Here is a 20554-nt window from a genome sequence, read left to right as displayed (position 1 = left end):
CTGGCGATTTAAGACGTGGGTGTACCCCCCCGGCTGCCATGCCAACGCTCAGTGCGGCGAACTTTGGTCATTAAATTAAGTGCACAAGACGAGCACGGCGACGACGAGAACACGGACCACGATGTGACGAACAAAAGACGAAGATGACGCCGACGCCGTCATCGACGGCGACTCAAACGATTGTTGTGGTCCCTGTGGCTACGGACTGCCCACATAGACCACGCGCGAGTGTCTATCAAATTTAAATCACGAACGCTGACATAAAGTCGCGTTTTATATATCCACGTCCCAGCCTGGCATTTGAAAAACATAATATTTTTAAGCATTTTAATACGTTTTTATGCTCTGCAACAATTTAAATAATAGGCAGAAGAAGGCATCTTCAAGCCTATAAAAAATATACATTGAATATATAATAATTTTAAATTGGCAAAAATGTAAAATTTTATATTAAAAAAAAAATTGTTTTCGGTTTGAAATAAGTATATTTTTTATATGAAATACTTTGTATTTGAAAAAAAAAAAGTTGGCGGTTTTTGAAAATGTGTGAAAAACGTCTCAAGTGCATTTGTGCCAAGAAACTTGCATAAACGATCGAATGATAGGCCAAAAAGTGTTATAACAGAGTTTTTTTTAAAAACCCTTGACTTAGTGCCTAAACTTTGTAGTGGCTGCTTTGCACTCCCCAAACGAATCTGCTTGTTGATCAGCTGCTCTAGTTTAGTTACTGCTTTACCGACCGCGCTGGAAGCCAATTCTTCGTTTATTGCACAGCTGAGGGCATGCGCAACCGAATAGGGCGAATAGAGAGGAAAAAGGTGATAAGATCAGGCCATAGTACCGTTTTAAAATATAATCGCGTGATGTAGAGCTTTTGAAAGCTTCCTTATTTTTTTTGTCGTTGGGAAGTAGTAAAGGTTAAAAGTACAGCTTAGCATGTCAGATATATTTGAAGCGCGTGCGAGTTAAGTTCATAACATTTTTTCTTTCTTTGCAAATAATTTTTGCAAAGACATCAACGACCAAGGCTGCAATTGTGGTACAGTTTGGAAGTGTTCTTTTGGTACGCTAATAGAAACCAAAAACCTTCATAACAACTCGACCCACTAACCTAATTGTGATTCGGGGTGACCCTTAAAGAAAAGGTATTTATATGTGCTAGTGTTGAGACTTGGAACTAATTAAGGCTTCCACAGTTTCCGTGCCTGCTCAGTTGACTAGATTTAGACGTACTAGTCGGCACTACCAGAGGGGGAGATCGGACCAGACAAGGGCAACACCAAGAGCACGTGTCGCACTTAGCAACCCAGCAGAACCAATTTTGTTGCTATTTTACTTATCAGCCGCTGTCTTGCGAAGAACAACATCTGGCATAGCCTCGGAAAACGGCGTCAAGCGGGTGAAACGCTTACTATTTATGCAGCACCATCGGGACCGCATGCACTAAGCATATAGTGTAACCTGCAGAGAGTAACAAAGGAGCCGAGTCTGTATTACTTTTGGTGTACCCCTTTCGCTTGCTTAGCAGCATTGCCATATAATTCCATTAATTGTTTAACGTTGCCAAGATGGACGGCTAATAGATCCTTAGTTTTAATTTTTATTTCCTTTAATTTTTTTTTCTTTTACTAATTTCTTTAAAACAAAATGTGCAATGAATATGCCTAAATAAGTTAAAGCGAGAGGAAATTCCTACACCACCGACCTTGACCGTTGCTCATATATATATATATATATATATATATATATACATGTGTTTATATACTTATAAATTTCTTTTGTAATATTTAGCAATAGCGATCATAATCGTCGTATACATTGGGCCCAACGTCTGCTTCGAAGGATATCGCGTGAGTAAGAGTTTAAACCAATGCCTATAGATATATGTAGTTATATACACACATGAACATTTAAATGCAGTTAATTTAGCAAGACGGTAAATTAATTACTATCCGTCAAGTCTCAAGATAATGTTGGTGAATTTCTCCTTCCCCTTAATTTCTTTATGGGATTTAAACTCGTTATTGCACATTCATCATATTAACTTTGGATTCAAATTTTGTTTGGAAACTGTATATTTTTTCTTGTAAATAGAGTTATACTCACCTTGCTATTAATTGGCAACAAAATTGAACAATGCGTGAATAAACGAATTATATTAGCTTATATGATATGATATCCTAATTCCATAATTAATTGTTTTATCTGTCAAGTACCCATGTTAGCCGCTTGCAATTTATAGTGATGGTTTAAGAACCTGAAATAGGGACAAGCATCCACATTCCATTTTTTTTTTGCTTGTCAAGGTAGGGAGGGTAAAGAGAAAGAGAGACGATCAACACCTTAGTTCTCTCACTTACGCGAAATTGAATAGTTTGAATTTGGGTGTTCGGTCGGAACACATTAATGGTACCCATACTAGAATCCGGTTTTTTTTTTGTTTCAATGGATTTACTTAAATCAATAAGTTTTTTTTTATTTTTTTTGATCGCACTTAAACTATGTGTTTATGGTAAGTGCAAAAGGGAAAGGAAAAAACCCCGACCAGTCCGACGAGCTATTGTCCGAGTATTAGCAAGAAGTGCGAACCTCCAATCCCTATGCACCCGGTTAGGCAACAGCCACGGCCGTTTGTTTTTATTTTTGGTAGATGGCCAAACGAAAGGCAAAAACTGAACCCGAACCTTCCCACCATTACATATATGGCGCCCAACACGTGGGACCCTAGCAAGAACGTAAAACTTTTACTTCTTGCGTAAGCACGACTAACACCTAGTGCACAACAATCCCCAATCGAAACTCGAAGTTATACCATATCAATTACTACCTATTATTTTTTAATTACCCTGTTAGGCCCCTTTCTCGGGAAAATACGTTGTGTTCAGACAGTAGTTAGTTGTAGGAATTTGCGATTGTAATTCAGGCATTGCTGGATTAGTCGACCACAATTAATTACTAGTACTTTAAGCAGCGGGTAAGATCGGAAAAGAGGGAATAATAATCAAATTTGGGTTAATTGTTTCAAGGACTATTTGGAATTACAACAAACTGGAAATATTTCGGATGTTGTCTAGTAGTCCATGAGCAGTAAAAATCCAAATCAGAAATAGACTCCAGTAAAATAAATAGCACAAATTCAACTACTCAGGTTTGCTTAAGGATTGTAAGCAATAACGTGTGGGAAAAAGACAGATAGAATAAATAACCAAGACTTAATAATACAAGTCCTATTTAGTTTTCCTTTTGTTGTTTGGAAACAAGCAAAAGTTTGCATTCATTATGGCAGTGAGACGAAGCACAGAGAGCATAGTTGCAGCGATTAACGCGCAAGATCCATTTTGTGGCATTTGCCATGAGCAATTGCAAGCAGAACAGCTATCTGCGACTACTCCTTGTCAACACCGTTTTCACGACGTTTGCATAAGCAATACACTAAAGACAACCCCAAAATGTCCAGTATGTGAGGCAGATTGCAACCCAGGGCAACTAATATTTATGAACAATACACTGGCAGCGGAGTTACACTCAGCTGGTAATGCTGAAACAGACGAAACTCTATCGCGAAATACTCTACCTTGCCAAGATGGTTCGACTACTACAGGTATCAGGAGAGGTCAGCGATTCGGAAAAGGGCGAGGAGCCACGCCCAAGCGAAGTATGCAAACTAGGTCTATGAATCGAAATCATAGAGAATATTTAGGTAGTTGCATGTCTTTAGGCAGCAACGGAAATAAGTCAGTGGACAATGGTCCAAATGTAGAGACAATTACCTATATCAACGAAGCTCTACAATCTCAGCAAAGGACTTTAATAGCAGAACTCAAAAACGTTATTAAAGATTCTGTTGAACAATCACTGCAAGAGAAGTTAGCAACATTAAATGTACGAAGTGAGCAAGCTGAATCAACACGCTCTAGATTAGTTCAGTCTCCAAGGGGATTAGGTGCTGATACTCTCCCTAATAGTGCCCAGAACTCTGACATACCCCTTGACTGCGGACCATACAGCCCCAGAGGTAGCAATCGATCAAACTCAAGTTTGAGTTCAGAAAAAGCAGCTAGCATTATGCAAACCTGGCGACTTAAATTTGACGGTTCGAAAGACTCTATGCAGATAGATGAATTCTTGTATCGAATTCGTTCATTAACGGCTCAAAATTTGAACGGCGACTATAGGCTGCTTTGTGACAATCTTCATTTACTTTTCTTCGGGAAAGCCAATGATTGGTTTTGGAGCTTCCACAAGAAAAACCCACAGTATACCTGGTTGGCTTTCTGTACGGATTTCCGACTTAGATTCGAGGACGTTAAAGACGACTTTGACTTGTGGGAACTAATTAGGAAAAGACGCCAGAAAGATCAGGAGACATTTGATGATTTTCAATCAGCGATTGAAGGCCTGGTTAGCCAATTATCTAACGAAATAAGCGAAGACAAGCTTGTTGACCTATTAAAACGCAATGCGAGAACAGCGCTCAGGTACGAACTATTGCATTTGAAGATTAGAACTCGAGCAGAATTAAGAGAGGAAGTTAAGAAACATGAAAGTTTCTGTAGAGAAACTGGCTCGTTTCCCAATCGAACCAAATACGGTAGAGGTAATGTCTCTGAGTTACTGGAAAATAATGATATAGAAGATAATATTTCAGAAATACAGAACAAGAAAATAGTGTGCTGGAATTGCGATAAAGTGGGACACCGATTCGATGACTGCATGGGAGAAAGGCGTATATTCTGCTACGGTTGCGGTGCTAAAAATACTTTTAAACCCAATTGTAGCAAATGCAATCTTTTGGGAAACCGGAAGCGGGATGCGCAGACCAACACCAGTTTGACGCATCCCACAAAAGAATAAAGTCCTTGCCAGAAATACAGTCATATGGTAGTTTGGAGCAATCAACTCCAAATACTATATTTACAACTTATATGGCAAATACATGTTCAGTCGCCGAGACTGCAACTCAAACTGATATTGAAAATAAGTACGTACCGGACCATATTAGAGTAAAACACTATCTTGACACACGAAGACGAATTTTTAGCAGCATAGAACCCATCGAATTTCTCAGTCGGCCAAAACGCTCTACTGTTCGACTTAGGAAATTCTGGAAAAATATTAAAAGTCTTCGTAAGAAGCTCGTTCAATCAGTGTTTATGAGCTCAGATAACCGCTTGTACACTGAGTTAAGCCTAGAGGGAGAAAAATATGTAGCATTATTAGATTCCGGAGCGACGATTAGTTGCCTCGGTAATGTTGCAGCTAAGTCACTGTTGTCACATCCCAAAGCGCGCAAATGCTCTGGATCAATCCGAACAGCTAACAACGCTATTTGCCCAGTGGTAGGCAAACTGACACTTAAAGTTGAATTTCGAAAACAAGTGCATAATGTTGATTTTTATGTTATACCCGATTTGAAACAAGATGTTTACTTAGGCATAAATTTTTGGCAGGACTTTGGACTGTTAACGAATTTAATTCGTCCTGATGAGTCCGTAAATGAATTAGACAACAGTAACGAACAGGATATCCAGGAAACAGCGAAAATGCATCAGCTAACCGCTGAAGAAAAGTCACGATTAAATTCGATCATTTCTAATTTCTATTCTTATGAAAAGGAAGGATTAGGACGCACTGAGTTAATCGAACATCGCATTGAAATAGATAATGTGACCCCCGTCAAACAAAGACATTGGCCTATTTCGCCAGCCGTTGAAAAGCTAATGTTTGACGAGATCGAGAAAATGCTAGCTTTAGATATAATAGAGGTATCGCATAGCCCCTGGAGCAGCAACTGCGTCCTTGTGCAAAGAAAGGATAAAAACAGGCTGTGTCTAGATTCTCGAGTCATAAATAAGTACACTCGTAAAGATGCGTACCCTCTACCCCATATCGACGGAATTCTTAGTCGTCTGCCGCCGGCTAAATATATAACGGGCCTCGATATGAAGCACGCATTCTGGCAGATACCCCTAGAAGAAAAATCACGTCAGTATACCGCTTTTACAGTCCCTAATCGTCCATTATTTCAATACAAAGTAATGCCGTTTGGATTGTGTAACGCTCCTCAAACGCTTTGTAGACTAATGGAACGCGTGATACCAGCCCATTTGCGGACCCGCGTATTTGTCTACTTAGATGATTTACTTCTGCTATCAGAGGACTTCGATTCGCATATGTTGCTTTTGCAGGAAGTAGCGCTGCACTTGCGTAAAGCGAACTTGACAATCAACATCGCAAAATCAAAATTTTGTATGCGGGAAATTAAATATTTGGGCTTTATAATTGGGTATGGTCAACTAAAGACGGACCCTAGCAAAATACAAGCTATTAACGAATTCCCTGTACCAAAAAGTGTAAAACAACTGAGACGTTTTCTTGGACTCGCTGGATGGTATAGACGTTTCGTTAATCATTATGCAACAGTTAGCTTTCCGCTTACAGAGTTGCTAAAGAAATCGAAAGTATTGAAATGGAACACTGATGCTGATTCCGCTTTCAACACCTTAAAAACACTTTTAACTTCTGCACCTGTATTGGCTACACCCGACTTCTCAAAACCTTTTAGATTAGTTTGCGATGCTAGCACAACTGGTTTAGGATGCGTTCTAGCTCAACTAAATGAACAGGAAGAGGAGGCTCCAATAGCATACATGTCAGAGAAACTGTCAAAGGCCCAACGGAATTATAGTGTGACCGATCTGGAATGCTTAGCCGTAATAAGAGGTATTTTTAAATTTAGAGCGTATATAGAAGGACAGGACTTCGAAGTAATAACTGATCATGCTTCCTTACAATGGCTCATGAGACAGAAGGATCTCAGAGGACGTCAAGGTAGATGGGTGATCAAATTACAGGGCTTCAAGTTTAAAGTCTCGCATCGTAGCGGTACACAAAATGTTGTCGCTGATGCGCTATCGCGTCAAAATGAGACAGAGCTTGCGGAATTCGAGGAGCAAGGTCCCATAGTTGACCTGTCTTCACCCGAATTCAAATCGCCAAACTATCTGGATCTGATAGACAGTATTTCTTCTAACCAATCCAGATTACCGGATTTACAGATAATCGACGGTTTTATATATAAACGTACTGAGCCAGCGACGGGATATAGCATTCAGGAGAAACAATCCTGGAAACTCTGGATACCTTCGTCTCTCACCCTACAAGTGATAGAGAGAGCCCACAATCCCCCTAACGCTGCACACAGTGGCATCGGAAAAACAATAGAGAAACTCAAGAGATACTTGTTTTGGCCAAAAATGTCGGCCCAAATTCATGAATATATAGTCAATTGTAAAGTTTGTCGGCAAACGAAAAGCCCCAATGTAGTGTTGAGACCTCCAATGGGCAAGCCTATGACGTCAGAACGGCCATTTCAGAAGCTCTACATGGATCTTCTAGGGCCATATCCTCGGTCCAAGAACGGCAATATAGGTCTCCTGATGGTTGTAGACCACAATACTAAATTTCATTTTATGTGGCCTCTTCGCGCGTTTACTACCAACAAAATTATCGACTATCTAGAAAACACACTGTTTTGCACTTTCGGCGTGCCAGAAACTATTCTGACCGACAATGGCTCTCAGTTCATTTCTAGTGTCTTTAAAGCTTTTCTTACCCGGTATGGAATCATCCACATTCGAACGGCAATATACTCGCCACAAAGTAATGCGAGTGAGCGAGTAAATAGATCAGTATTAGCGGCTATTAGAGCCTATATCGGAAAAGATCATTCAAATTGGGATAAAAAGCTGTACGCCATTTGTGCTGCCTTGAGAGCCAGCGTTCACCAAAGTACAGGGTACTCTCCATATTTTTTAGCGTTTGGACAGAATATGATGTTAAACGGTAAAGACTATGACTTGCTAAAGCGACTTAACCTCTTGTCCGAAGACACTGCTATTGAGAGGCCCACAGCCTTACAAGTAATCCGTCAGATAGCTAAAGACAATGTAGCTCAGTCACATAATAGAAATGCTAAGATATATAATTTGCGCAGCCGAAACATAAGTCTTACTGCCGGTACGAAAGTCTTCGCCCGCAATTTTTGTCAGAGTAACGCGCAAAAGAAGTTTAGTTCTAAGCTTGCACCAGTTTTCATTCCGGCGATTGTTGTACAAAAAGTCAGCCCAGCCTACTATCAACTAGCTAATGAAACAGGTAAATGCATCGGTACTTTTCATCTCAAAGATATACAAACTAGTAACAAGTTCTAACTCAACAGTTATTATAGTTATTTCAGTTTATGTCCCGCTAGCAAGTAGCGCTGCATAAACTGTGGTGTAGTGGCTGCTTTGCACTCCCCAAACGAATCTGCTTGTTGATCAGCTGCTCTAGTTTAGTTACTGCTTTACCGACCGCGCTGGAAGCCAATTCTTCGTTTATTGCACAGCTGAGGGCATGCGCAACCGAATAGGGCGAATAGAGAGGAAAAAGGTGATAAGATCAGGCCATAGTACCGTTTTAAAATATAATCGCGTGATGTAGAGCTTTTGAAAGCTTCCTTATTTTTTTTGTCGTTGGGAAGTAGTAAAGGTTAAAAGTACAGCTTAGCATGTCAGATATATTTGAAGCGCGTGCGAGTTAAGTTCATAACATTTTTTCTTTCTTTGCAAATAATTTTTGCAAAGACATCAACGACCAAGGCTGCAATTGTGGTACAGTTTGGAAGTGTTCTTTTGGTACGCTAATAGAAACCAAAAACCTTCATAACAACTCGACCCACTAACCTAATTGTGATTCGGGGTGACCCTTAAAGAAAAGGTATTTATATGTGCTAGTGTTGAGACTTGGAACTAATTAAGGCTTCCACAGTTTCCGTGCCTGCTCAGTTGACTAGATTTAGACGTACTAGTCGGCACTACCAGAGGGGGAGATCGGACCAGACAAGGGCAACACCAAGAGCACGTGTCGCACTTAGCAACCCAGCAGAACCAATTTTGTTGCTATTTTACTTATCAGCCGCTGTCTTGCGAAGAACAACATCTGGCATAGCCTCGGAAAACGGCGTCAAGCGGGTGAAACGCTTACTATTTATGCAGCACCATCGGGACCGCATGCACTAAGCATATAGTGTAACCTGCAGAGAGTAACAAAGGAGCCGAGTCTGTATTACTTTTGGTGTACCCCTTTCGCTTGCTTAGCAGCATTGCCATATAATTCCATTAATTGTTTAACGTTGCCAAGATGGACGGCTAATAGATCCTTAGTTTTAATTTTTATTTCCTTTAATTTTTTTTTCTTTTACTAATTTCTTTAAAACAAAATGTGCAATGAATATGCCTAAATAAGTTAAAGCGAGAGGAAATTCCTACACCACCGACCTTGACCGTTGCTCATATATATATATATATATATATATATATATATACATGTGTTTATATACTTATAAATTTCTTTTGTAATATTTAGCAATAGCGATCATAATCGTCGTATACATTGGGCCCAACGTCTGCTTCGAAGGATATCGCGTGAGTAAGAGTTTAAACCAATGCCTATAGATATATGTAGTTATATACACACATGAACATTTAAATGCAGTTAATTTAGCAAGACGGTAAATTAATTACTATCCGTCAAGTCTCAAGATAATGTTGGTGAATTTCTCCTTCCCCTTAATTTCTTTATGGGATTTAAACTCGTTATTGCACATTCATCATATTAACTTTGGATTCAAATTTTGTTTGGAAACTGTATATTTTTTCTTGTAAATAGAGTTATACTCACCTTGCTATTAATTGGCAACAAAATTGAACAATGCGTGAATAAACGAATTATATTAGCTTATATGATATGATATCCTAATTCCATAATTAATTGTTTTATCTGTCAAGTACCCATGTTAGCCGCTTGCAATTTATAGTGATGGTTTAAGAACCTGAAATAGGGACAAGCATCCACATTCCATTTTTTTTTTGCTTGTCAAGGTAGGGAGGGTAAAGAGAAAGAGAGACGATCAACACCTTAGTTCTCTCACTTACGCGAAATTGAATAGTTTGAATTTGGGTGTTCGGTCGGAACACATTAATGGTACCCATACTAGAATCCGGTTTTTTTTTTGTTTCAATGGATTTACTTAAATCAATAAGTTTTTTTTTATTTTTTTTGATCGCACTTAAACTATGTGTTTATGGTAAGTGCAAAAGGGAAAGGAAAAAACCCCGACCAGTCCGACGAGCTATTGTCCGAGTATTAGCAAGAAGTGCGAACCTCCAATCCCTATGCACCCGGTTAGGCAACAGCCACGGCCGTTTGTTTTTATTTTTGGTAGATGGCCAAACGAAAGGCAAAAACTGAACCCGAACCTTCCCACCATTACAACTTCAGCTCCATATCCCGAAAGGAAAATGAGCCAATAAATTCTACAACAATTAAACCTCACAATAATTCATTTGATCTCATATTGATTCCTCATCTCAGTAAATTTTATATCGATCAATTCTAAGAGCTGCAATAACTGAACTTGGCCTAGCCTCTAGCAGTTAATGTGATTTTTAATTTTCTATACAATTCTATTTTATACTCACACACACATACACATACACACATTCATCAGCATACACGCGATTTGAGTTTATTATTTTCATTTTTGGGGGTGGTCTGTATCTAAAGGGTCGTGTCTTCGGGCTGTGCTGACTTTTACGAGCGCATCGCTCATACGCCGCGTGGGCGGTGGTGCGGCAATTTCTCGCGTGTGGCAGGTAAAGTCTTAATTGAATTTGCTTTCCGAGCGTTGGCTGGGAAACACGAGTCGCTGAGCAGAGCTACTCCCAGCTCCCAGCATTCGTATATATGAATATGCATGTACATATATATTACACATACGTCACGTATTTCTAAATGAAATTGTGTACATATTTTATTAAATTTTTGAGGGAATATTAACAAAAAGGCAGCCACTTTAAGGGGCGGCAAGAAATAAGAGAACTTAAAAGCCAGAGCTTAATTTTCATTTATTGATAGCTTGAATGATATGACATTCATGCGTACCTGGCGTGGGACTTAAGTCCGCCCACTTTGAGCAGCAAACTGTCCACTCAGCTATAAACAAGATTTGTTATGAATGAGAAAGCTCAACTCAACGTTAATGTCAGAAAAAGGTATCGTGTCCAGCACCAAAATAGGAGAGCACCTAAGCGGCTTGAGTTTGCCTTCTATATTGCCAACGAATTGGTCATTATTTGGACATGGTGACTCCCTTCCTATCGGCGTCTAGTTGTGTGACATCTTTCGGGACATCGTATTTGCATTTTAGAATTGTCTCAGCGATTTTCAGTTTATGACTCAAGGCAATAAAAAGGCTGGCATTCATTTTCATCCTTATTTGACAAGAGCACATTGCGTGCTTTCCGGCAATTCATCATATCGCTGTGGGCTCCAAGATGCGTGCCTAACTTTCGCCTGGGTTTTTCCAGTTGTCTCAAATTAACTTTAATAAACTATATGTATGCAATTTCTTCACAGCCTACCCGTCACTCAGTCTGTGCTGTGATTAATAGTTTGGGGCATGTTTGAGCATGTCAAAATGTAAAAGTTATGCTGGGTTTTTGCCGAAAAAGTTGCGGTTGAACTACAAGAGAAATATTAAGTATTAAAATGCATATAATGTACACTCTATATAATGTGTGTTGTGCTTATTAATTTAAACAGTCTTTTATATACACACATATACCCCGTAACTAGCAAAATGAAGGTATCTGCAACCCCAATAAACTTAAATATTCTCTATCTGTTTGTCGGCCTGTTCGCCTGTAAGAATGTTTAGATTTTAGAGACCTAAAGAACTTAAATTTTATAAGTGCACTTATTTATAGATTATATATGGAATATAAATATGTGTTAGACTTGATATTTATTTAAGCTCATGTAGCCCATTTAATGTACCAGGTCGTGATGGACAGACAGACAGACGGACGGACAGATAGACGAGCATTCAGGGTATAATAATATTATTGTAGTTAAAAACAAAAACATAATATGTATTTATATTTATATTGTCATATATATTTTTCTTTTAGTTTTTATTATTTCGCCCTCGAGTGTCCCTACAATGCAGGTCATCAAATAGAGCAAAAGTTTAATAATTCAGAAGTCATACCAAATTAAAATGTTCAGTTTTATAACTTAATTTAATTACGATTTCATTTGCTTGTTTATTGTTGTTCTTGTTGTTTTTGTGTTGTGGGCCAACTTGCTGTGCACACATACTTACTTGTTTGTTTTTCTTTTGGCCCTTTCAGCCAATTTAATGCCAAGTTAATTTTTCAATTTACACGCAAAGTGTCAGAGCAGTTTTTCGAGAAGGAGGAGGGGGGGGGGGGCCCCACTTGGGGCACGCTAGGGGCAAGAGCAACACGCATAGAAGAATCATATAAAATTGCAAAGTGGAGTTAGTAGGAAAAACTTTGCTCGATAATAGCTAAAATAAAATAAATAATAATAATACAAAATTATTATAAAGTGAAAAAAAAATATGTTAAAAATCAACAACAACAAAGGGACAATTAAGCCAATTAAGCTCTAGCTGCTGCATAATTTGTTAACAAAAAACCAAAGCAACAGAAAGTTGAAGATTTTGCGGCAAATAGGAGCACGACCGACAAAAACGAAAAATATATGAAATAAAAATGCAAATTTATTTTAATTTGTCCCAACCGCCGCCGACGCCGCCGCGGTGCACGTTGAAAGCAAGGTGGGGGGTCTGCGCGCACGCTATTTGCATTTATTTGAAATGCATTTTGTGTTGGGCCAACAAGTTGACAACAACTTTGCTGCCACTTGCCACCTGCCACTTGCCACTTGCCACCTGCCATGCTGCGCCGTAACGCGTCGTTGCCCAAACGCACGGAAAACTTTGGCTCGTCTACGTCTTGGACTTTGTCTGCGACTCCGACTGCGACTCTTGTTCTTGCAACTTGTAGGGCTGTTTTAGGTCCTTAGCGGCACTGGCGCCTGGCGCTGGCAGGACCTCCTATCCACTCGAATCAACACAAAATTGCGCTCACTTAAATAAATTTATGAAAATATGCAAGCACGCGCCGGGCTCGAGTTAAGTGCAACCAATTGTCGGTACAAGATTTAGGTCTGCGGCTGGACTCGGTCTGTAGTTTGGTGGTGGGTTCTAGCCGCATTGAATTCAATTTTCAACAAGCTGTAGTTTAGTAGGAGGAGTAGAAAAAAAAACAGTGGGGTTAGAGTCCGAGTAGGAGAGAATGAGCATGATAATGAGAAAGAGAGGTTCGCCGAGTTAGACAGAGAGAGAGAGAGTGAGTGGGCGAGAATGTAAGAAGGCAAGAGAGTTATTAGAGTGGGGATATAAGAAGCGGTAAAGCTTATCGGATTTCCGATACAACTTGCATGTATCAAGTTTGCAAGCCGGGTTTGAACCGAATCGGCTTGAGGTCGAGCTTGTCTTCCTTACATTAACGAATAAGCGTACCTTGTACATACAGTTATCACACTAAAAGTACGAGTATATATATATATATATATATATATAAATAGTGACGAATTTGTGTATTTGTGAAAATGTATGCAACAGGCAGAAGGAAGCATATTCGACTCCATAAAGTATATATATATTCTTGACCAGCATCAATAGCCTAGTCGATCTAGCCATGTCCGTCTGTCTGTCCGTCTGTCTGTCCGTCCGACCGTCCGTCCGTCCGTATGTATGAACGCAAGGATCTCAAAACATATAAGAGCTATAGACTTGAAATTTTAGATGTAGGTGCTCCTAGTGCCTGCGCAGATCGAGTTTGTTTCCGATAATCGAAAACTTACTCCGTTTCCAAGCAATCGATTTGATGTTGAAAGAAGAGGGTTCAGGGTATCCCCTAGTCGGGAGCTTCCAACTAGAACCTCTTACTTGTTGCATTATGCATCGATCATCAATCAATCAAGTCAGACAGTCAGTAATATATAAATGTGCATATATGTATTCATATAACGTTATACTCTAGCTCCTTGGAAATAAATTAGCTTCTGCTGCATACTTCTGCATACTATTACGTATATCTTTATTGCATTACTTCGTTTACTTTTGCAGCCCATTACTTATCCCTCCTATCGTTGACATAAAACCCAACTATTAGTTAGCATCTAGTTGGAACGTCAAAACGTTTTACAATGCAAATTCTCCTGTCAACAGTCGGAGGCTGAAACGCAAACAGTTTCACTTATAAACCTGCACTTTACTGGATGTTGCTTGCATATTATTTTAATTAGCAACTGTCGCTCAAAGAAAATACCAAAAGCAACAACAACTTATGGCGACAGCAGCAGCAGCAACAACAACAAAAACAACTCGAATAAAGTGTCGCCTGCTGGTCCAGCCCTTGGGGCGGGGGTTGGGGTAGGCGGTGCGGCAGCCCTCTCGTTAGTTGAGAGCAACAGCAGCTGCTGCTGCTGTTGGCATGCATTAAAACTTGTGCTGGACAAGTATTCCACACCAGCCCTGCCAGATACACACACATACACGCACACACACGCACACGCAAGCACTCAGGGCATGACTCGCGAAATGAGCGCTTAACAGGAAGCAACGTTTTTACTTCTAATATCCTACTCCTAAAGGAAAGAAAATGGGGTATACTGATTTCTGTTGAAGCTAGAGGCACCAAAATCTAGAATAATTAATTATTTGTGGGGGGTACTGGCTTCCAAATAGGGCTTGTTGGCTTTTTGATGATCTTTTAAAGATCAAGCAAAACGAGCATTTTTACCCGTCAATTTCTCTCAATTTTAGATATCATCAGGTTTGCTTAGTCAGATTGCTGATGACTTGTTGAAAGATCTAACCAAAAAAATTAGCGTCCCGCTCACACGCGAATCCACTGCAACGTTCATTTATTATTTTGTACCCTGTACTCAATTCGAAAAGTTGTAAGGGATAGAAAAGGGCATTAACGACCTCATAAAGTATATATATTCTTTATCTTTGACGAGTGGAGTCGATCTACAAGCTCTTCGATATCGGAAGCTACAAATGCTCGAGAATTTATATTTAAAATATAAAATATGTGGCTCGTATATCTTACGCATACGTGTTTTTTCCATAAAGTATACCTATTTTGAGATACGTCCATAATATTATTAATGAAAAAAAGAATATTGTAAAAAGTTCTTTTAGCTTAGCGCATGCCCCACTACTTGTTTTATACTTTCTTGCTTTTACCTATCGCCTCATTTGGCTTGGTGTTTTTGCATGTCACTTAAACAGCACTACGCACAGTTCCCCGTCGCACACCCTTGCTTACCCGCCTGCCCATGCGCCGGTCTCTTGACAGAAAGGCATGCCGAGGCATTGCGTGTTGTGGGAGCAGCGTGAATCCGGTCCTTAATTTAATTTACGAAAAACAACTCGCTTCCAAATACGAAATTGGTGTTTAAGATAAAACGCTTAATACATACTTTCGACGGTAAATTAAAGAAACTAAAGCGTTTTTGATTACATATAATTATTTCAAAGTGTTTGACTAGAAGCTACCTTGTTCACTGGGAAACGGCATCAAGTATACGTGCATTAAATGCGCATAAAAGTAGGTTATCGAAACTGTGACTGAATTTTAAAGTTTTTGTATATTATATATTATATAATATATTTTTACATCATAGCTTGGACGTCGCTCCTGCTATTGAGATATTTAAGTACTTTCGATTGCTAGACGGACAAATGCATGCAGAAAACTTAAATACTAGCCTAAAGATTCCGACTTTTGCCAACAATAAACTACAAAAGCAAGACAGTCCCATGCAAAGCCTTAAGCCTGGGGAACTAGTTTGCGTAGAAACAGACAAGGCGAACATGGCTATATCGTCTAAGCTGTTCATAATGATCAACAACACAGATATGTTATAAGTGATGTCTTTTTCCATAACTTTTTAATCATTTCATGACAAAAATAAAATACACTCAAGGATATAAAGAAGATGAATGGTAAATCGAAAGAGCTTTGACGAACCAAGGTTTGAGAAGAGTCTTGTTAAAATTAGGTTCACGTAAGGGAACCTTAAGGCAATGCATTGGTTAAAAGCAGGTTTGAAAACTTAATTATAATGTCTGAGCAAATTTTCAGCCTCTCCGCCATCTAATTTGCCCAGAAGCGACACTGGCACCCTGAAGGACGTCTGGTTGATCCCGAAACTGGGCATAGGTTAAGCCCGAAAAAAAAACGCTTGCAACAATAGAATTCTTATAAGTACAAAACTCAAAAAAAGCCATCAGAATTTAAAAGGGGGGGTTAGTTTTTATAATACTTAACATTGACCCAAGACGGGTTCAAGTTGGCCTCGCCACATTAATTGGTAAACTTTGCCCAAGATCTAAACAACTCTTAAGGCTAAGCAAGTATTGGTGAAATGCCCAGTGTGGACAGTTTGGGGCTTGGGCTGTGGCAGTGCAGTTTGTGGGGTATCATTTTGTATGGCTGCCAAATTTAGCTAACAATTTGTGGGCCAGGGTCGGCCAAGAGGTAAATTGGCCACATACCAGTGTTAACCGAGTATGATTAGATTTTGCTTTTAAGCGTTTTAGCAGTAGTTGTGGAGCTTGCGGGCCAGGCAACGGTGCTCTGTCATGGAGAATCCAATCAGGTGGCTGTTGACAAATGGCTTATGGCACGTGCCTATGCCGCTGCTGTTACCCCCCCTCCTCAACAGCCCCTTTACCGTAACAATAGGTGTAGGAAAACTGGAGTTTGCAAAACCATTTGCCACTTAAGGAAAAGTTTCAAATACAATTTTAACTAGAACAACAAGAGACAGCGCGCACGAAACTTTCCGCGGGCCAAATGCAAAAAGTAAGCTGTGCCCATGGAATGGATGGAGGAAACGGAGGGAGATGTCTTCAAGCTAGCGCTGGATGAGGGTTGGAGGGGCTGCCGCGAAAACAAATGAAAAATGTGCAACAAAAACAAAGAAAAGTCGAACAAAAAAACATGCTTGAAAATATGAGTTTCTGTGTATGCGAAGAGTATAAATTAAGTTGATAAAGTTCACTTGACCCAAGTAACGATCCCAAGACAGGCCCGAGACCTCACACTAGCCCTGGAGTCCGCCACGTCTTCAGTTTTATTTTTTAGCAGCAGCAACAATAAACAATACAATGTACAATGTAATTTTTCGCAAGGCCAGAACAAAACCAAATGAATAAAATAAATAAGAAAACTGTCAGGTGCCAAGGCAGCGGTCAAGGTGGCACGCCCACAGCGCCCCACTCCCACAGCTAAGCTGAATTAAAAGTTTTTAACACATATTTACGAGCAAGTGACAACCAAAAAAACAAAAAACAAAAAAAAAAAAAAATCAACGAGCCAAATGCCACTAAAACTCTGAAAAACAAAAAACGTCGCGACGTCTAGTCAAATTGCAAATGATTTGGCTGAAACCCAATCAGCGGGTGGCCAGTCGAGCAGCGGACGGGTGGGGGCTAGCCGGGTGTGTGGGCTGTCACTGTTAGTCTGACTCTGATGGGGGCCATTGACACATGCCACGTGCCATGACACCACTTGCCACCAAAACGACTAAAAGGATCATTCTCTTTTTACACTTTTGGGAATCTGCGCCGTACTGGAAAAGTTTCCAAACGCTTTATTTTAAAAAAGAAATATCAGAACGAGTTAACTCGACAGCTTTCAATTGATTAATCAAAAGCGATGCCTCGCAAACGCAGAAAATGCCGCAGGGGTAAGCACACAAGAGTAGGCTTTGGCTTTGCTAGCTTTGTCGCCTTTTTACTGCTTATAATTCTCAAGTGGTTACAGTTTCGAGCTGAGTAAAAGGTCTTGCGAATCTAGAGTTGAAAGCAAAGTCTGTCGTTAATACTTAGAACTGGGCGATTTTACACATAGTTCTTTAAACAATCTGTTCAATCTTGGTACTTATACTACCTCAAGCCGGTCGGCTTTGGATTTGAAAAATTGCAGTTACATTGTAACTACTTAGAATTTGACATCTTGACCATAACATTTATTTAATAAGAAACCGTGCTTTTTAACACTCTTCCCAGAGTAAAGAAGAGGACAGCAAGTATATCTATCTGTCCTTCGGATACTTGTTTGAAAAGTAGATACAAATCTGGTAGAAATCTATATCATATTCAACTTTTATGTATCAGTCACGGCCTGTAAAACGCAAAGAATGAGAAGTCTGCGGTTCGAAAGTATAAACATTTTTGACCAGTATCAGCAACAGCCGAGTTGTTATAACCATGCCTGTTTGTCTGTTTTTGTGTAGGCTAATCACTCAAAAAGTTGTGTTCATCAGCATATCTTCACCAAATTTGGCATTAACTAGATCAACCACGAAAAATCACTTGCTCAATAGAAAGAGTCAGTTGATTTTGCAGATATGTTAATAAGTATAACAGCATAGCTGCAAATCCGTTTCCGTTTCAAATCAGGCTTCTGTATAATGTAACGCTTTTTATGTCATATGTGTATAAAAGATACAATTATAATTGTTACTATTATTCAGTTTTATTTATATTATTATTAATATATTTTATATTATGATCTGTATTATTCTTATTATTATTATTATTAGCATGGGAGTAAAGCAAACTATCTATCGTACTCCGGGAAGGACAATACTATATTTATAGACTGACGTGGAGTGGAACATCGTTGCACAGTGTTTTCCATATTATTCGGCAATATATAGTTGAAATTACTTTGTGGAACACGTTTTCAGAACGCACTCACAAACTATTTGCGGATGTCCGGTGCTTGGCAACACGGCTAGTTTTACATTCGACGAGTAGTCGGCTTTTGTTAGTGAAAGTCATCATGTACGCGGTGGCGTATGCGTAATGCGTTTAGAGTTAATTAAATTTGGTCATGTTTTGCGTGTGTGTGGTATTGGTGGAGAGGGATCCGAGAGGGAATGGGAATGGGGGCTTGGCAAGTGTCCAAGCGGAAAGCCAATTCATCATGGCACGCAGCTAAAGTCGTAATCTACTTTAACAACTAATTGCCATTACTAAAATTATCATGATTATGATGATGATTAAGATTATGATTATTCAGTATGGACATCCTTTTCAGTAGGCAAAAACTTTTGGCTAATGGCCTGCCACAGTGTAAACTTATTCCTGTTGCCATTTCGCTGAGGCCTAGATTTTGGCTTTGGCTTTCGCTTTCGCTTTGGCAAACCAAAGCACTTTCCCTACAATATTTTACAACTAATTAGGGATAATTACCAGCCATTACACAAAAGGCTTCCCAGGACGGTGGCAAGTTGAAAGTTGAAGACAACTGACTCACTGACTGACAGGCTGACACATTTTTGGGGCGTGGCAGTGTCTTTTGTTCAGCCTCTGTAATTTGGGCCACCTTAGTTATTATTACTGAGCCGTCGGCATACAAGCCGTCAAACATCCCCCAAAAATCCTTTGACTAACTCCATTGAGTAATACTCATTTGTCTGTTGATACAGGAGCAAATGTCAAAATGTCAGCTATCATATCTTGTTCAAAAATAGTTAGTTGGAAACAAGCGTCTAGGGTTGTCATTTATTTATGTCTGCATTTTCTGATTATACTCAACAGGTCGAATAAATGTCATACTTATGTTTATATTTTCGTAAAACTCCCTAATTCTACGTAAATACAGTTTGTAACCATACTCTGTGCCCAAGAGAAGCAGAGTTTATTGCTCGTAGGCAATGTCCATCTTGGATCTCTCCCTCTAACTATGTGAACAACTTTTATAAATATAGGCGAGTGCATACTGCGAGGCTAGGAAACAGGGTATCTAATTGTCAAACACTCTCAAGCTGGAACCGATCATACTGATTTTCCAAATAGCACTAGCTATCTTCTGGTAGGACAATGCTACACCAGGCATTCAAACTCAGATAAACTAAAGATACAATTATCTCATAACTAAGTACATATATCATCAGATTGGATAAAGTGTTGCTGCAGTATGTGATTTTCACACAATGAAGAGCCAGCTAAGGATTATGGCATGTCGCCTGGGAGGTGATCAAATCCGATTTACAGTGACACAAACAGCTTCAATAGCTTAACAAAATAACAATAGCAACAATAATAGTACATGTGCATGGGTGCACTGGCAGCTTGGAGTTAGGAACTTGACTGTTCTAAAGCGCTGAAATGCACTTCCCTTGAGTTTTTCGCATGCTCAGACACTAAGACGCAAATAAGTTACTGTGTGGGCGTGTGAGTATGTATGTGTGTATGTAGCTGCCATGTTTTTAATCCACTTGAAGGCACTTAAGTAAGCTTTTCTTCAGAGCTGCCTGGTTTGTGTGTTTGTGCCTGGTTGCATGTGTACCAAGTGCTTTTGGCTTGCTTTAAATTCATAGTGCTTATCAGTAAATACAAGAGTGCTCGAATGGAAGATACTCTATACTTAACTGCAGCCATCTGGCTAGAATGAAAACAAATTTCGCTCACCACAAATCAAGTTTACATGCCCTCATATAGGGTATTACAACACTCTATGCAATGTGTAACGCATGAAAGAATATATATAAATAACCGTAAGCCATGATTCTACAAGGGTGTTTCACTGTCAGCCTGCCAAATATAGCC

General features: G+C 39.5%; 1 protein-coding gene and 1 long non-coding RNA gene across 2 annotated transcripts in view; both read left to right on the top strand.

Annotated features, from left to right (window-relative positions):
• AstA-R1 (allatostatin A receptor 1) overlaps positions 1 to 20554 on the top strand; it is a 132293-nt gene that overhangs the window by 27957 nt on the left and 83782 nt on the right. The window lies entirely within an intron of this gene.
• On the top strand, positions 555 to 9783 carry LOC138911024 (uncharacterized). Its single transcript, XR_011416329.1, has 2 exons — positions 555 to 8760; positions 8812 to 9783. It is a non-coding gene; the product is annotated as an uncharacterized lncRNA (long non-coding RNA).

This window comes from Drosophila virilis, chromosome X (genome assembly GCF_030788295.1).
Source record: "Drosophila virilis strain 15010-1051.87 chromosome X, Dvir_AGI_RSII-ME, whole genome shotgun sequence".
NCBI classification, from domain to species: domain Eukaryota; kingdom Metazoa; phylum Arthropoda; class Insecta; order Diptera; family Drosophilidae; genus Drosophila; species Drosophila virilis.
Note: the sequence above shows the minus strand (reverse complement) of the source record. Positions and strands in the feature narration are given on the sequence as shown.